General features: G+C 42.6%; 1 protein-coding gene across 1 annotated transcript in view; it reads left to right on the top strand.

Annotated features, from left to right (window-relative positions):
- Positions 1–259: 259 nt before the first annotated feature.
- The window catches only part of OTUD4 (OTU deubiquitinase 4), a 73,696-nt gene continuing 56,980 nt past the window's right edge, over positions 260–16,975 (top strand). Inside the window, exon 1 of the mRNA XM_083631060.1 lies at positions 260–390. The gene's annotated coding sequence lies outside the window, so the exon portion shown is untranslated. The remainder of the gene's footprint in view (positions 391–16,975) is intronic.

Genomic DNA, 16,975 nt, shown 5'->3' on the forward strand with positions numbered 1-16,975 from the left:
CAGCCAATGGGTTGAAAAATGCCCTCACCCCCTGGGTTCATGGCATACCCTTCTCTGGTACAAGTGCAGATAAGGGGTGGGCTTTACATATTTTAATAGTAAACAATCACATGAGCAAATCAACGCAGAGGGCTGAGGAGGATATGATGATGCGTCCCCAGCTGCGTTGCCATTGGCTGCGGACTTCCTGTGATGTCACAAAAGTGCACGGCAGATGAGTGGCTATATAAACGTGGGCCAAGGGGAAAACCAAGGCAAAAGCTTTTTTCCTTCCCAAAGAGAACACAGTGGCCCACAGTAGTGGGATTCAGTACTGGATGATCTCCTTCCACATGGAGGCAAACTGGCAGATAGGAAACCTGCAGTGAGACGCTGTGAAGCAATGAGAAGGCAAGTTCATGGGCAGAGTGGGATCACAGCTTGAAGGCGGCTGATATCCATGGTCGGAGACGGCCCTGGTGAAAGCTTGCAGATGTTTGTATGTGAAAGATGGTGGACACCATTTTGAGCTCCTTGAAAGAAAAAAGTGGTACATAAATGTAATTAATAAATAGTGAGGGCAGGCTTTACAGCAGCTTTAACAGCAGATATTATTGGGCTGCAACTGAGATTCATCTCTGATCACTGTTCATGTCCTCTGGGGCTGAAGGGAATTGGAGTTCAACATCTGGAAGGTCATATATCCCCCCCTCCACTTTTTTACATGGCAGTTTTTTCTCAAGCAGAGAGGACTGAGGCAACGGTGCTTTTTTCCTAAAAGAATGTTTAGGGTTACTCTCATTTTCCTACTCATATTGAAATACTGCCCAACAATGAGGCCAAACTTAGATTCACAAAATGTTTAGGGGTATGCATATCCCTGTGTACCCCCAGAAAAAAAGCACTGGATGCAGACAAGCGTTTTTCGTAGTGGTTTGCTTATTTCCTTATGCACAGGTACAACATTACAGGGGCACAAGAAGAAGCCCACAGGCCGCTACCACAATTATTGTGCTTGTGCGTACATGATATGTGTTGTGCCCAATTTCTCTCCATCTCCTCTCTCTTTTTCGCCTGGCGGAGAAATGACTGGTTTGAAGCTACAATCAAATTAAAGATAAGTCAATTGGTCTCTCAGCTACACCGCATTGCCATTTGCAACACAAAATTATCTCTGGCTAGTGCAACTCTTAGAATTTGTCTGTGGTCATAAATGCCTGTTATCAAAATAAAAACTACTCATGTTTCTCTGTAATGTTTGTTGGAACTTCTGGTGCTGACTGCTATCCTTACTGCTCTGCCTCTGTATTGTTATCCTATCAGTATTGTATTTGAGCAAGCTCAGTGCAATTTTTCTGATGCCGTCCAAATGTGGGGAGGGCTGCACCCTCTTTTATAACCGTGGAACCTGTTAGAAAAGCAGCAAGAGGGCTATGTAGTTTGGGATGTGGAAACCCAAAATGGACACAATAATTGTGTTTGATATGATGTAGCATTTGTCCTCAGAAAGGTTTTCATTTATGGTAAGAGGCAGTCAGAAATGCTTATCTTTGCTTTTAGTCAGTAATGTCTATCCATCTAGAGAGAGAGACTGTGAACCATATGCCCACGAGCACTTATTAATTTATACAAGTGTTCAAAATTAAATTAAATGACACACAGGTATTCCTACTAGCAAGGGTCTTGAAAGCCTTTAAAGGGACCAGGCAGACTTAAGCTGCAAATGACAGCTTCTCTTCCTAAGCCACAATGGGCTAATGCAGAAAAAAAAGTACATTTTGTTTCTGTATACCCTGCATTTTATCAGTCTTGATATTCAAGGTGGTTAATAACAAATACAAAACAATCGGAAAATGGAAGAGCACAAAACGAAGTTAAAATTAAATTAAGCAGACTTCAGATCCAAAAGCATCTCAATAACATTGCCAGCCGTAACTCAGATCACTGCATCAAAAGCCTTCTTAAGAAATAAATTGTGGGTCATGCACTGCAAAGCAGAGACTGAGCCAGGTAGACTTCCTGTGGAAAGGCTTCCCTGTCTTCTGTGCTCATCTGCTGAACTTCAGGTGGTGGAAGAGAATGAAGCAGAGTATCTGAACTGAGTTAAGTGGGTGGATAAGTATATGTAGAATGAGGTTATCTTTATCTGTCTGTACATAATGATAACTAGTTGTCAGAAATCATAGCCCCTGGAACCACAGCTTTCTACTTCCACAAGACCACCATTGGTTTCTCATTATCTAAAAGTAAAGGTGAAGGTACCTTGACAGTTAAGTCCAGTCACGAATGACTCTCGGGTTGCGGCGCTCATCTTGCTTTACTGGCCGAGGCAGCTGACGCTTGACTGCAGACAGTTTTTCCAGGTCATGTGGCCAGCATGACTAAGCCGCTTCTGGCGAAACCAGAGCAGCACACGGAAACGCCATTTACAGGCTATAAAAGCTTCCAGGTCAGACTTGGACCTGTCTGGGTCACAGTCAGTCTTGACCTAGTCTGCCCAGATACTGTTCTGGTTTTTGTAAGCAGGATTACCACCAGATGGATTCTTCTCAAGTCCTGGTTCCAGAGACTTGTGCCTTCTGGTCCCTACCATGCCAATTATCTAACCATAGAGAATATTTACTGAAGACAAGTGCCCGCCTTCCCACCACTCATTAAGTCTCCTCCTCTGGTTCCTTCCCCAGTAGCCTAAGGCTCCATCGTCTTGTCTCTCATCACACTGCCCTCTTCATTTCTCTGCGTGTTCTGGGAGACCAGGGAGAGGAGTTGCGGCAGGAGAGGGAGACTTCCTGGATTCTTCAGCAGCTTGCCACTCCTCTGTCTTCTGGGCCCTCTCCTCTCCTGCTTCTGATTCTGGATTGTCCTCTGCCCCAGCCTCTTCCTGCTCACTAAACCCTGTTGCCTCTTTAGCTTCCAACACCTCCTCCTCCCAGTCTGCTCCCTCTTCTTCCTCTGACCATTCATCGCCATGCCCCCACCAATCCCCTGGCTCTAAGCCTTCTTCTCTTGGGGATTTCCTTGGAGTTTCTTCAGCTGGGGCCTCCCAGCACTCCTCTGCATGCAGCCAGTCCATGTCATCCAGTGAGTTTTGTGGTGATTTGAAGCTAGGTCTCTTGATTTCTGCTGGTACTCTCTTGACAGTGCCTGATTTAGCACAGTGTGGATGGTTCCCCTAAGGGGGCAAATAACAACAACACATAATGTGGGGGGGGGCAAATTTTGTCATCACTCAGGGCACTGTATTACCAAAGTCCACTCCTGGTCTTGAAGCCACTCTTCCCTAACCTTGTACTCTCCATATGTTTTGTACTATAGCCCCAGTCATCTGATGGTTGGCCATGCTGGCCAAGGCTGATGGAAGTTGGAGTCCAGCAATAACCAGAGGGCACCAGCTTGGGGCCCACAGTTCTGGGCTGACCATAGTCCAGCTTCACAATGCCAGTGCTCTGGAACCATTTCTATTGCTTCCTTTTAACTATCAGAACCAAACAAGTTCAATTCACTTATTTCATCATGCCTACGTCTTAGACAGCATCTTAAAAAGCAGAGACATCACCTTGCCAACAAAGGTCTGTATAGTTAAAGCTATGGTTTTCCCAGTAGTGATGTATGGAAGTGAGAGCTGGACCATAAAGAAGGCTGATCGCCGAAGAATGGATGCTTTTGAATTATGGTGCTGGAGGAGACTCTTGAGAGTCCCATGGACTGCAAGAAGATCAAACTTATCCATTCTGAAGGAAGTCAGCCCTGAATGCTCACTGGAAGGACAGATCCTGAAGCTGAGACTCCAATACTTTGGCCACCTCATGAGAAGAGAAGACTCCCTGGAAAAGGCCCTGATGTTGCGAAAGATTGAGGGCACAAGGAGAAGAGGACGACAGAGGATGAGATGGTTGGATGGTGTTCTCAAAGCTACCAGCATGAGTTTGACCAAACTGCGGGAGGCAGTGGAAGACAGGAGTGCCTGGCGTGCTCTGGTCCATGGGGTCACAAAGAGTCGGACACGACTAAACAAAATGTCAGTCTTCCCCAAGCTGGTGCCTTTCAGATGTTGTTGGGCTACCCTCCAGATAATTTGGACTAGAACTCCCATCACCCCTGACCATTGCTCGTGCTGGCTGATGGGAACTGTAAGTTCAAAACATCTAGAGCACACCAGCTCAGGGAAGGCTAGCTTATGTATTCACCAGTCTTTAACAAATTGTGCAAATAGTGCATGGAAAATTATTGCATTTGTCACTGAAGAGAGACATGATCATACAATGCTTTGGCAAGACTGATATAACTTGTAAGTTCACTGCCACATTAGTTTGCTTTAGTTGTACCTTTAGTATAAAAATTGTCCAAAAATGTATGATCTCAGCCAGTGCTTTTGTCTGGGGGTACGCAGCAGTATGCATACCCCTAAACATTTTGTGAATCTCAGTTTGACCTCAGTGAGGGACATTTTTTCAATATGAGTAGGAAAATGAGAGTACCCCTAAACATTTTTTAAAGAAAAAAGCACTGGTCTCAGCAACAAATATCTCTTAGGTGGGATAACACAAATTGAATATAAAATATTGAGAATATGTTCAAAGGCAATGTGTAAATTGCTTTCAACAGTCCAAAATGCAAAGTTTGTGTTGTGCAGAGATTATTATGTAAATAATAATAACAATATGTATCACTAGAGCAAAGCGTGTACCAAAATGCATGGGTTTTTTTAGAATGTGCGATGATAGACCTGGATAGCTCAGTTGGTTAGAGTGTGGTGCTGATAATGGCAAGGCTGCAGGTTCGATCCCCGTATGGGGCAGCTGCATATTCCTGCATTGCAGGGGGTTGGACTAGATGATCCTCAGGGTCCCTTCCAACTCTGCAGTTCTATGATTCTATGGTTTAATGTGTCAGACTGGGACTTGGGGTGGGCAGATCCATTTTCAAATCCCCATGAAGCTCACTGGTGACCTTGAACCAGTTACTATCTTGCAGCATTGGCCTGAAGATAAAATAGGAGATGGGATGCTATGCAAACTGTCCTGGTATCCTTGGAGGAAGCGCAGGAAATAAACGAATGAATAAAAAACCCAACAGTTTTTACATAGCACTTTGAAGGACTAAATAATTTCACAAGCATTATCTCAGTTTTATTTATAAGGACCTTGCAAGGTCAGTGTTATTATCTCCATGAGGTTGAGTATGAGATATATTGTCAAGCTTAAAGCAACCTTGTGGATTTCATAGCAGAGATAAGACCTGTATGGCGGTAGGGACTTTCCAACTCTCATGTAGTCTTTCCACACTGTCAGCTCCTTTTTTCCTTTATTCTTTAATTCCTACATTTACACAAATGTGGAATAGAAGTATTGGGAAAGAAAATGATTTAACGGTGCTTTAATCTTATGCATGTCTGCTTAGAAGCAAGTTCAATTTCATTTAATTATTCCCACATAAGTAGGTCTAAAAAGAGCAGCTAATTCATTTTGAATAGCTAATTCACGGTGCTGTTACCTCTCCTGAATCTTTGCAAAGGATAGAAATATATGGAGCTCAATACACAAGTTAAGCTGCCACACAAATGGCACACATATACACACACACACACCCCAACAGTTGATTAAACACTCCCTTCTCAATTTCAAAAACAATTTGCCATGTGGAATTTTGGGGTGCTGTTGGAGAAGAACAAATCTGGAGCCCTTTTGAGTCTGTGAAAATAGTTTGTGCTTTGGAGTTTGTGTGTGTGTGTGTGCGTGCGTGTGTCCCATATAGAAAGTGTTTCTTTTGGTGACCTGTGTACAGTGTAGTCAGAGGACAAGATTCCCAGCAGACCAGGGATAGGACCCAGCATGGGTAAAAATTTCCAGAGAGGTACCTGTGCTAGTCTCTTACAGCAAAACAAACAAAGAGTCTTGTAGCACTTTAAAGACTAACCGATTTATTATGGCATAAGCTTTTGTGAAGCCCACTTCATCAGATGCATGAAGTGAAATCTTAGTTGGCAGGTACATAAAGGTGGAAATTGTACAGTGAAAGTTGAATGGCAATGAGATGCAAAAAAGTACAATCAATACATTCGTTCTTTGGACATTTCTGAAAACTGAGTTGAAGTGCCAGAAGCAAGAGTTAATTTAATTAATCGAAAAGCACAACATTGTCTCACAACTTCCCAGAAACGCAAGCTGACAAGTGAATTTAAGATAAAACTGACTCACACTCCTGCGCTGGCTTCCCCCAACCAAAGTTTGAGTGTTATCACTGGTATTATCTGAAAAAAGGGCCAGCCCTACCATTAGGCACAGAGGTTTTGAGTGTCACAAAAGGGCAGCAAATTGTTAGTTATTAAATTTATTATTGTTGTATCTAACTACCAAAGAGGAAGAGAGGTATTTCACAGATTTTGTGCCTCAGGTTCAAACTGCACCTTGAATTGTGAGGTAGGCATTATTTGCTGCTTTGCCTCAGGCAGCAAAATATCTTGGGCAGATTCTGAGGGATGCTCCAAAGGCTACCACTTTTCTGCAAACTTGCTGGGGATCAACTGCATATTTTCGGTAATGGCTGAACAGCATTCGTGCATCTCAAAAATGCGGCAAACATACTGGGCTATGTGCCTCTTTCAGCCATGTTTATGATGTATTTTCAGGCTCTAAAATACCCTTCAAATGTTACCAAAAAATTCCAAGTGGCTCATGGTGGAAATGTGTGCACCATAAGTACAAGCACAAAGAACAGGGCCTTTTCTGTGGGAGCACCAACACAGTGGAAGTTAGTTATTCAGTCTCTATCATTGCTCACCTTTTGCCAAACAGCTATGGTATATTTTCTAGGAGCATTTTTTAGATATGATATTTTACTACAGATATCTTACAGGTGGCTTTTAGTATATATTTTTTTTAATTGATAATTTGAAATATTGTTGGGATTTTAAAAAACACACGTATTTGCCTCCTTAACAGGACTTGCACCAGTTCATGGCAATCTTGGGCACCTCCTGGGCCCCCAGAGCCTCACTAGAGGCCACTGCTACCCTGATGCATGCCCTCTTTAACCTGGAGATTCTGGACCCTCTGTGCTGTATGGCTTGGAGCCACCATGTTAGTCTCCCATAATGCCCCAGGGTGATTGTGCATGGGGGGCACTGTAGGAAATCAAAATAGTGGCTTCAATGAAGTTGGCTGCTTCCAGCACTGGTATAGTTCCCCCACCCCCACTTCTCATAAAAATCAGTAGCATCTCATGCAAATAAGTCTCACAGTGCAATTCAAAACCAAGATCCATCAGGGTGAGAGAGTTTAGATATGGGCTTTCTCAGCCAGGCCTGCGACAGCTTACATCCCTCACTCTGGCCCGGGTCAGGTGCAGCTAGTGGAACTCAAGCCAATGGAACTTATACTGCTCTGAGTCCCCCACCCACCCACCCAAATGGTGTTCCTGGGGCATGACAGGCCAATAAGAGACTCATACGGACAGTATTACAAACCCTGCTGAGCTCGGTCCTGTGATGTAGGGCCCAGTGCTCAGGACAAGGGCCCATATTTGCTGGTACCTGCCAGCTCAGGTGGCAACAGCTCTTCCCATAGGCTTCTGAAGAGAGTTCAGAATAGGCAAATGATGCCAACCTAAGTTATGCTGGCTTCTTATAGTTTAGATCGTTCTGTTAGTTAGTAGTAGTAGTAGTAGTAGTAGTAGTAGTAGTAATAGTGGATGACAACATTAATATCAACACATTATTACTATTAACACTCCTGCATGCGCCACATTGAAATTAATGGAAGTTGAGCAAGAGCACTACCTTGCAATCATTTTAATGGCACTTGCTGTTGAATTCTGTCATTTTTTTTTAGACAAGAAGGAAGCATCTGAACATTATGTTTATGCTGACTGCAGCCATTTAATTTCAGTATCTGCAGCTGTGAAGTTACCAGGGAATTCTCCGCCATGTGTTTTCCCCACATCTGTCTGCCAAATCAGAGATACAAATGATAAAAATTGAGTACCTTGAGGCATTTCGTGGATCTGAGACGCTCCCTGAAACATTGGACCAAACAGATGCAAAAGAACACAATTAGCATAGCCTCGTCTTTGACAGTTATAAAATTGTTTGGGTTTGGTTTTGGAGAAGAAGAAGAAGAAGAAGAAGAAGAAGAAGAAGAAGAAGAAGAAGAAGAGGAGGAGGAGGAGGAGGAGGAGGAGGAGGAGGAGGAGGAGGAGGAAAGTTTTTGCCTATTAGCATGCAGGGTAGAAAACAATATTGTATCCAAATGGGGCTACAGCATTGAGACAATACATTTGGCATATGGTTTTGAAACATTATACACCAGGGATAAGCAAAACTGAGTAAATGCTTGTTTTTAATTGCATTACAGTACCATGTTCAAGCAAAGCCTGAGTGGAATGGAAACTGAGGTTAAAGTAGATAGGCAGGACATTTTCACAGAAGTTCCTTAAACTCATGGTTTGAGACTGCCTTCACTATTTCCTCCTAAGTAATTTCAGCAACAAATAATCTCTAACTATGCAACTTCCTAGTAACAACAAATCACATAAACTGAGAGTTTAGTCCTATTGAACTCAGTGGACCTTACTCCTTCCCTTCCACCCAAATACAGTAGTTTTATTGATTTTGCAATAATATGCATTAACTGAAGACAATAACATACATACAATCTAAATGTCCCCCCCCCCTTCCACCAGGCGGCTGGTATTATAATTCATATTCTATTTATGACTTAGCATTTCTTTATGTATTAAATTTGTAAGCCGCCCTATACTCATAGATCTCAGGGTAGTTCACATCATGAAATTACAATATTAAAAAAACCCACAATCTTCACTCATATTTGTTTCTTATCTATTTTTGTCATTCCTTCAACAGAGATTTTATGTAACATATCATCATAGTCTCCGTCAACCAAAGGAGATCGGACACACATGAACATTATTTTAACAAAGGGTAAGCAATCAGTACAGAAAGTCTGTGCTGATGAAGCTGACACTCCCAGATTATTAACATATGTAATAAATGGCCACCAACTGGCATAGAAAATATCTGGATTCTTTTTTCCCCTTCAATGCTGCTACATCATGGGTTATTTTCTCCCCAAATTCCTATTCTCCATACATTCTCAAACCATAAATCTAGTCCCATACCTTGTAAGTTTCACCAGTTTTGAACTATGGAGATTCTTGCTGCAACTAGTAACCTCCTTCACTGGTCTTTGGTCTTAATGTCTTTATTCATCCCCTCAAAAAGAGAAAGAACGGGCAATTGAGGGGTGAAATCAATTTGTTCCCAGACTATCTTTGAGATCTCCACACGTGCTACCCCCTGAAAGGTCTGCACCATTGGGCAGGTCCAACACATTTGGTAGTGCCTTCCCTTATGATCACACCCTCTCCAACATGTAGGAGATAATCCAGGGGTCATATGAGACAGTTGCACCAGCGTCCTGCATCTTCTAAACAACCTTGCTAGAGCTCTCCTTAAGATATGCCAATACCGACCTGAAGAAGAAGAGGAGTTTGGATTTGATACCCTGCTTTATCACTACCCGAAGGAGTCTCAAAGCAGCTAACATTCTCCTTCCCCCCCCCAACAAACACTCTGTGAGGTGAGTGGGGCTGAGAGACTTCAAAGAAGTGTGACTGGCCCAAGGTCACCCAGCAGCTGCATGTGGAGGAGCGGAGACGCGAACCCAGTTCACCAGATTACGTGTCTACCGCTCTTGACCACTACACCACTCTACACCACACTTGAAAAGTTTGGTTGTCCATAGCTGTGCCCAGTTGCATTCACCTATGTTAGTCCCAACACTAGTTTCCCATAAGTGAACCTTACAGTACTTTTCAGTAAACAAGTGTAAGATCAGGCTGTTTGGTTCCACATTGATATGGGATGAATGCATTTATTTTATCCCCATGCAGTAAGGCAAGAGAATCAACATACCTAGAAGCTAGAATATTGTCTGAACTGTGCAGAATCTGAGCTGGTTTTTGTTAAGTAAAGTACTTAAGTCTGCACATTTCCCCAGCGTGGCAAATAGCATGGAGATGTGGCCAGCCATGTCAGTGTTGTGCTGACATATAGCATTAACTTGCAGCCCTGGGTTTTTCCGAGTTTCCATAAGTCTGATGGCTCCTGCTTCTCTCCTGCTGCATGCAAATGCTAAGTAGCTGGCATGCATTTGTTCAGTAAATGCTAATTTCTGTCTGATTTCATTAATCTTGCCCACTGCTCACTCACTCACTTGTGTTATGCTGGTTGTTATATATTCAGTGGTCTGTGTTTGCCTGAGTTAGAGTCTGGACTAAGGATTCTGAGCCCCTGTGTTCTGATTCGGTACATGATATCCAATCACAGAACATTTCAGATTTTGGGCTACTGCCATTGGCCCTTAAACTCTAAGTTATTATTTGCAGCTTGGGAGTTTAGACAGCCAATCATGTTGACAGTGGGAGTGGCCTAGGCCTTCAGAAATGTATATAAGTTTCTTTGCCCCTGTTGTCCAGTTCTGTTAGTTCAATAAAAGTTCTTGCTGTTATCACTGTGTCCTGCTTTGGGAAACCACCTACACTGGTCTAAAGAATCAGAGTTGTGGACTGGGGCACACTATCTGCTGTGAGCTATTTCCTTCATCTCCAGTAGCAACTCATAGTCAACTTTTGTATGACATGTGAAATAACTCTCCTTCTCAAGAGCGATTTTGTCTTCGGCAGGGGTGCCTGAAATTATCTTTCTGTATGTTGACATTACCTCCTTGATCACCACTGCACAAAGTGATGGTACTAACTGCTGCTGTTCTATTGCTGGTTAATCCTAGACTTGGTGTCACGGTCCGGTTCACGGGCGATCGAAATCCCGGCAGGGGACGTCAGGACCGGGGGCAAGATGGCAGGGTGGGAGCAGGAACAGGGGTCCAGAAGCCAGGAGTCAGGAGCCAAGAGTCCAAGGGTCAGGAAGCAAGGTGTCACGAAGTCAGGGGTTTGAGGATCAAGAAGCAAGGAGTCAAGAAGCTGAGGTTCAAGGATCAGGAAGCAAGAAGCCAAACACAGCAAGGCAGGAAGCGTGTTGCTGTGGCAAAGAGCCGAAGGGAAATGCTGACCTTATATCCCTTCCCAACTCTTGCCACCAGGTACTGTGAGTTACCAATCGGCCTCACCTGTGAGGCGGCGCCTTGCCTCTTCAGAACAAACTTAGGAAGGCTCCAGTCCTGCAAAGTCCTATTGGTCACAGGGCCTGGCTCCTGCATGCACACCTGACACTTGGGTCCTTAGTGTGGTGCCTGTGAAGAACAACTGCACCAGGAGCGAACTTTGGTTATTCAGATTTCAGTGGTGCCATGTGTGAGGCCAAAGTTTGATAACCCCTTCCTTCCATTCTGCTTAATTCACTTAATTCACTATGTCATAGTTGTGATGCCCTGCAGCACTCCCTAGGCTCAGCGCCCAGTGTAATGAAACTGGTAAGACTGTCCTAAACCTACCTCTGAACTTCACTCGCAGACACTCCCCTTTGGGGTCATCCAAAACACGCCCCCCCCTGTGTTTTATTTGTTTCTTTGTTTTTGGAGGTACAGGTATTTTGGCTGTTTTTTTAACTGGGGGTTGAGCATTGCCATTTTTCATTCTGTGAAATGGGCATTTTGTGATTCTCACAATAATTTCTTAGATTTTAAAATATGCCCCTGGGCTCAATAAAAGTTGGGGACCCCTGACCTAGGCCAAAACCACAAAGTAAATAGCAATGCACCTCAAAATTTGGAAGAACAGCACTACACCAGCACTTACCAGTTCACTGTGGAATTGGATCCTCAGGCATGGCTGAGCCATTCAAAAGGAATCAATGGAACAAAACAAATATTTGAACAGGTGCAAAGTAGTTTTGCATGCCATAGATACTTTGCAGCTCAAACCTCACAGCACAAGTTAAAAATAAGGTATATTGTGAATTGGTAGTGGTTGTTCTGCAGAGTTTTATTATAATTTTTCTAGAAATACCTTGATGATATTCTATTTTTTTTAATGATATTTATTAGAAGTTTCAAAAATTACAGAAAAAAGAAGAAAAGAAAACAACAACAAAATTAACAAAACATACATAACAATACATAAAAAGGGGGGAAAAACATAAAAACCAATACAACAATAACAATTAAAAAAACACACATCCAATTTTCCATATCTTTATCTTTCATTTACTTGTTTCATCGACCTCCTCACACCTCCCTTTTTGTATTCTAGTTTAGTTATTTGTTTCAGCAAATTCTTTCCATCTTTCTCAATTTTTATTGGGTAATTTATCTTAACAGTCTAACCTATTAATTAGCTCAGCAAATCCTTTCCATCTTTTACTATATTCTGTCATTCAATTTACCTTAATTTATTTTAACCTTATCTTACCAAAAAATACCTTAAAGCTTAAAACTTGATATTTATTTGTACGTAACTCCTTATATCATTTCTACTAAAGCCAAATAGTTTCATTCCAACATTTTTCCTAATACTCGTTAATTTTACACTAATTCCCAAAATAAATTTTTAAAAATTTTCTTCCAATCTTCATCCAACGTCTCTTCTTCCTGGTCTCGGGTTATGTCAGTCCTTACTGTCCATTCCATCTAGTCCATCAACCTGGTATTCTTATGTCCGAGGCTCTTAAGTCTTTTCCATGTCCCTTCTGCAGATCTTCTTCTTGTTTATACCTGCACTTTACCTTGTCTTTTGTTGATCTCTTTCTTAATTTCTTTCCTTTATCATTGAGGAGTAGGTCTCGGGGAGACTCTAACTCAAAAATATCTCCGTCTCTCCTCAGCAGATCAGCCCATTCCCCACAGTCCCATTCCCCACAGTCAGCAGTGTAGTCCAGAGAGTATTTAAAAGCATGTTTCAAAGTCCCTCCAAAATTAAGGGCCCCCACAACTCCAGACCCCCCCTGGCCCACTCCAAATTCAGTCTTCAAGAACAGCGGCTTATGCTCCTGCAGGGCCTCGGGTCTCTCCATTTGTGTTACTTGAGCTTCAACAGCAACCTCCTCCATTATCTTCTGCATTTGCACTTGCCCTGTCAAAACAGGTTCCTGGGTTGGTTCCTGAATGGTTTCTGTATAAATATTCGCTGTTTGTCCAAAATTTTTGACTGCAACAGTCATCAAATCCATCTTCTCATGCATCTGCTCCAACAAAGTGCTTGTCTTGCAAAAAGCAAGCACCAAAACTTCTCCCAAACACATTTTTGTTCAAGGTCAGACGATCCTAATCTCCACAGCTGTGAAATCCCCAGATCGACTCCAGCAACAATTTAACAAGCTCCCTCTAGAGGAGACAATTTCTATTTGTATCCATCTTTTGAAAGCAGGTCCAACAAAAGAGAATTGCTTTCATTTTTCAAATTTTTTGTTTCTTTTAAATGCAAAAGGCAACATTGGAATCAATTTGTTTCTCTTCTTTAACTATCTGTCAAAAGACGTTCCATTCACAGTCAATGAACTTCCCCAAAAATCTCTGTCTCTGACACCCCGTTCCCAGGTTTGAGACGGTGGAAATTTATCTTTCTTTACTCTCTCTCCTGCAGGCTTGAACAATCAAAATTCCCCCTCTTTACTCCTGCTTCCAAGAGGGGTTTTGGTGGTTAAAACTGGAGGAATTTAAGACCTTTATATACGACTTTCCAGACTTTAGCTTGCACAATTTTTGCTTCAGTCTATTTACAAAAGCGGAAGGCGGACTTCCTGTTTAGAACCTTCCCGCTTCAGTGCCAAATTAAAATGTTTCTTAATCCAATTTTCCGTTCTACTCACGGGTACTTGTTTAGAGTCCAATTGTCCACAGGAAAAAGTCAGGGCTCTCCGGCAACGGCTGTGCGGCTTCACTCCATAAAAATAGCGGTCGATTCAAAACAACGCGCCGCTCACCCCACGTCGCTTTGGATCCCCGAAAAAGGGGTTTCCCTGCGAGTAGGGGAGGCGCTCCTGGTGTCAGCCGAATCCCATGTTCCCAGGCTTCCTCCGCCTGAGATTTTTGAAGGGTCTCTGCCTTCGCCACGGTGGCAAGACCCGATTTTCACGGAGCGGGTTCCTCTCAGTCAGAGGAACTCCGCCATTGTCGATGGCGCTAACCCAGAAGTCCAACCTTGATGATATTCTAGAACACATACTTATTTGCCATTTCCTTGTTTCCATCACACTCTGGAATGACCCAGAAAGAACATTAATTTCCCGTATTTCTTTAAATAGTTCAGGCATTTTCCAGGCATCTTCTCTCTCTTTTTCCAGCTCATCTCAAAACAAGGCACAATGTATTATTCCAGTCTATCTTGACTGGAGGGGCTCATGGAACTGACCTTAAATTCATGCTCTCAGTCTGAACTAGGGTTGTTGTTAGGGAAAACATTAAGAACCCCATGTACTCTCTGAAAGGTAGTCACTTACACCTTCAAATAAAGAACTTTCTTCTCTAAAGTAGGGACCATGGCAACTCAAATGCTTTGATATAGGCACCTACACAATATCATGTCAGACCATTGGTTCTTCTAGCTCAGTAAAAGCTCAGGTTCTTCTGTAGCCCTTCCTCAAGATGCCAGGGATTGAACCTGTGACCTTTTGCAAGCAAAGCATGTGTTCAACTATTGACTAAAGGCTCTTGGAGAAAGGGCAGAATATTATTTACCATGTTCTTCCACATGAAATCAATAGGTGAGATCAACCCAATATTTAGGTTTCATCAATATGTGAATACCCACCTCTCCTTTTGGCATCCCACAGAGGCAATGGTACCAAATCAGTGTCTGAGATCAGTTAAGAGCAAAATGTGGGTGGACACAGTTAAGCTTAATCCAGACAAGATGGAATTGCTGGTGGCTGGCAGAAGAGTTGTTATAGATTTAGGTGTTCAATTTGGTTCGGATGAGGCTGTACTCTCCATAAAGAATTAGAGTCACAGTTTGGGGGTGCCCCTAGATTTTCTAGATGTTCAGGCAGTGACACTGACCAGTTTCCTTTTCCAGGTTAGTCTGCCAGCTGCACCTGTTCTTGGAGATGTCTAATCAAACATGCCTTGGTGATGTCCGGATTAGACAACTGTAAACATAATCTACGTAGGGCTGTATTTGAAGAGTATTCAGAAACTTCTACTGGTTTGAAATGAAGCAGTGAGGGTCGCAATTTGCCTCCAGGACCTATTTAAATGAAGTTCTAGAGATGACCTTTAAAATGCTGAATGGCCCAGGCTAGGAGTATTTGAAGGATTACTTCTTTCAATAAGAGCCAGCCTGAGCACTTGTATTGATTGGTTTTTGAAAGTGTCATCTCTCAAAATTCCTTTCCCCAGGAGTTATACTTTCCTTTCCCTATTTTGGTCATCTAACATAGGGAATACGTGGCCTTTGAAATGTTGTTGGACTCCAGCTCCCATCAGCCTCAGCTAGCATGACCAATGGCAAAGGATGATGGGAGTAATAGTTCAGCAACATCTGGAGAGCTGTACATTCCCCACCTCCTAAGAAACCTCATTTTGGTGGGTACTTGGAAATATGAGTCTTCTATCTGTTGCTTCTCTTGCATATTTAGTTTGGTTGCTGCAATTCACCATTTTATGTTATTTCTCTGCTTTTTTAAAAATTATATTCATTCATTTTTAATTCTTTAATTTTCTCATTTTACGACTCATGAGATGATAGAAATTTTTTTAAAAAGAAACCCAAAAGATAATCGGTGTTATAAGGGAACTGCCTATGTGAGGAAAGGCAGAATTAAAATGTGTTGAATAAATAAATAGCATGCAGGTGTGGTAATTAAATACCCAACATGTAAATTGGAGCTGGTGTGTGTTTGTGTGTGGCAGGAACTTCCATTATGGCCCCTTAGAACACAACATTCTCCTCTGCGGTCTGGCAGTATTATGTCTTCTGTGAGTGGAAATAAATAATCGGTTATCAGCCATCGCCTCAGCCTAAATACTGTCTGAATATTCCTTATCTATGGTTTCACAACAGTTACTGGAACACCAGGGGTAGGCAAGCAGCCAAGAAGGCAAAGATATGGAGGCAGCAATTGGGAATCAGGTGGACTCAAGAGGACCAAAGGCCCAGACAGTCAGCCAACAAGCATTTAGCAGCTGCAGCTGTATCTCAGCTGCTCCCAGCTGAGGATTGCTCTATCAGCCAACAGGGAATTATCAGAGAGACATGCCTGGCAGGCAGGCAGCAACTGTGGAGTTCTTGTGGACAGACATCTGTGTGAAGAAACAGGGCTCTGAGTCCCAGCAGAAATAGTGAAACCTGCTGAGAGTTATGTGCTGCTTTCTGGCGTTTTTAACATGGGATAGAAAAATGCCAAAGGGTTTCTGAGAGACAAAAACCGTAAAGTGGCATTTATTTTAGGCTCACATCTGTGGGGTTAGGGTGCGCAGCATCAGACAATATTTATTCAAGTGGTCTGTAAAATAGTGCTGGCCGGGCTGTGAAACAGGACCACATTCAGACTTGAAGAGGCCCTAAATTATGTCAAGTTTAAGAGGCCCCATGGCATTCCCTCAAAATGTGTATTAGGTAATTATGTAAAACTTGAACATTTGTTTCTTGGTGTGTTTTTTTCTTTTCCTATTTAGAGACACCTCATAAGCTGAGGCCCTAAACTGTAATTTACTAAGCTGCCATGAAGGTAAGCTATTACAGTAGAAAGCATTTTCTAGCTCTGTGTAAAAAGCACCATCATTTTATTTGTTCATATTACATTTATATTTCACTTTTCCTCTAAAGAGCTCAAGGTATATGGTATATGGCTCTCCCCTTTTCTATTTCAGTCTCAAAACAATCCTCTGGAGTAGGTTAGTCTTAGAGATGGGCTGCTATTCACATTTTCCTCAGAGTAGATCCACTGAAATTAACGAACATGACAATGTTCGGTCCATTCATTTCATTAGGTCTGTTCTGAGTAAATTGATTACCACGCATAGTGACTTGACCCAAGGTCAGTCAGGGAACTTCACGGTTGAGCAGGAATTAGTCTCCTAGGTCC

This window comes from Podarcis filfolensis (assembly GCF_964270895.1).
Source record: "Podarcis filfolensis genome assembly, chromosome: 9".
Lineage (NCBI taxonomy): Eukaryota > Metazoa > Chordata > Lepidosauria > Squamata > Lacertidae > Podarcis > Podarcis filfolensis.